Here is a 2,599-nt window from a genome sequence, read left to right as displayed (position 1 = left end):
GGTTGGCTTGTTTAGGTTTGAATTGGTTTGTAGCTAAGAAATAAGAAGTGGGATATATATATAGGGGGCCGGGTACATACAACATACGTAGTGACAGAGAGGTTTGAGGTTGTTAGTATGAATACATGGAGGCAGATAGTAAGCGAATATATAAATTGAAATATATGAAAATTTAATATATAAGAAGAACACAAAGAGATACTTGATGTTTATCTTATTATTGAATAATTTCTTATTATATATCAATTATGATGTCCTATACGCAACCAATATTGATGCCATCACATATTCTAGTTATAGAATAATTTCTCCTAGTTATAACATATTCTAGGTGTACTATCTTGACAGACTCACAAAAGAACATGTCAAGCAATTGAATTGACTGCATCATATAAAAGACATATATAATTAATAATTTTTATATTTAAGAACGCGGCCTGCACTGTACGTGTAATATTCTCTTCAAACATACACAGATTATGAAGAATTAATGGTGGTCCGTGGATATGATTTTAATTAGAACGTGCCAGTCCATCTCTCCTAGGCCACAGTTCACGCGTATATATATGCTTGTTAATTGATTCAATTCTATACATGAATGAATATATCCCGGCCAGTTCCCAACTAATTAACACATTATAAGCTTATCCTTTGCTGGAATATGATATTAGGGCTAAAATGATTTTATAATGGAACTGCATAGAAGCCTCACAACCAAACAATTCCTTATATAATTCCAATGGCGTACCTCATGGTCTAGTTTATTGTAAACCAAAAAATTATTGTACATAGGTGGTCATATTTTTTTGATAAAATAACAAATTGAGTCATATACGTGAATATCTAATAGAAACTAGTGCCCGATAGAAGCTTAGACTCCTAGGGCTTGTTTGGTACGTCGGACTGTACTGATTAATTTCTGTTGGATAATATTAATCTGTTCTGGAAAGTACTAACTGTTTATCCAGAATATTATCAGGCGTTTGGTACTGTTTCAGATAAACAGTATGACTAAGTTATACTGTATTTGGTGCTCCATCGGATAGCAGCGAATCATACTATTTTTTAAAATTCTTTAATAACTTAGTGGAAATTAAAGAAATTAAAATACCGCCCAAGCAAAACTTTGAAGAAAAAAATCATAACCTAATTCCCAAAAAAATGTAATAAAAGGATTTATTGAACAAATCTAAAAGAAAGGATAAGAAGAAATAATCAGACACCATACATAAAAGAGGAAATATATAAAGAAAGAGAAGATGAAGAGAGAAGAACATAGAAACAGAAGCAAGAAGAAGCATATTGGAGAGAGTATGAGAGATAGAGAGAGAGTGAGAGATGGTTACATGGAGAAAAGTGAAGAAAATAACCCGTAGAGAAGATAGCAGAGAAGAACCCTAGGGAGAAGAAGATGAAAATAGCGTTTGTTGGTTTTTAGCGTATTTTTGTTTTCCCAATTTTTTTATAATTAAGCGTGTATTATCTAATCTCAGGTGTGTGAGTTGTTTTAGTTAGTCAGGTAAGGAGAGTATTAAAAACTCAGTCCAGTTTATATAATCAGATAATTAAATAATACAAGTTGACACCAAACAACTGACATAGACTATTTATTCCTATCCAGAGTAATACAATATACCAAACATGCCCTAGTGGTAAAAAAAAAAAAACTTCAGCTCTTTTCTCTCTCTCTCTCTCTCTCTCTCTATCATTGTTTAGATGAGCTTACATGGATGAAATCATAGACAGAAATTTAATTATAGAGATTGAGAAGGGGAGGATCTATGTCAAATCTTTAGATATGATTTATTTTTCCCCAAATTGACATATGAATTCAATGGATGAGATATGAAGAAAATAAAATAACATTGAGAGATTAAAAAAGAAAGTGGATCCAGCTATGGATCCAAGAAGAACCTATATATAAGGGCGCGCAATAGAAGACTTTGGAAGCCTTGGGCATGAAAATCGCGGAGAATATTTGTCCGGCCTATTACATTTCATAAATTACATTACATGGGCTATGCCAAATGGCCCAAATAGCTGGATATGTTTATGTCTGACTATTTCTTAAGTTGTTGACTTTGACTCTGAACATTCTAAGCAGCGATAGAACGCGTTATGGGTAGGCAGTAGGCACCCACTGTTTCTTTTTTTTTTCTTCTCGATGGAAAAATAATTGTGATGGTTTCAACGTTGGGACGATTCCTCAAGAAAAATAAATTAAAATGCATTACAGCCTGCCACTGTTATACTGTATATCAACTGGACAATAATTGTTCATCGGTTCTTCCTAAACTAACATGCTTTGCAACATTTTTTTAAGAGCAAATTACAATTTAGTACCTCAACTTTATATGTTGTTTCAATTTAGTACCTCAACTTTGAAACCTTGCAAAAAGTACCTCAACTTTCATTTTGTATCAATTTAGTACCCCAATTTTGAAAATTTGCAAAAAAGTATCTCAACTTTCATTTTGTGTCAAAATAGTACCTCCGTTAGTTTTTCTGTCAAAATAGCAGGGGTATTTTCGTCTTTTCCTTAAATTTTAAAAAAATTATTTTAAAATAATTAAAATTTAAAAAAAAATTTAATTTTGTT

Source organism: Dryas octopetala, chromosome 3 (genome assembly GCF_963921425.1).
Source record: "Dryas octopetala chromosome 3, drDryOcto1.1, whole genome shotgun sequence".
In the NCBI taxonomy this organism is placed as follows: Eukaryota; Viridiplantae; Streptophyta; class Magnoliopsida; order Rosales; family Rosaceae; genus Dryas; species Dryas octopetala.
This window is presented reverse-complemented; position numbering follows the sequence as displayed.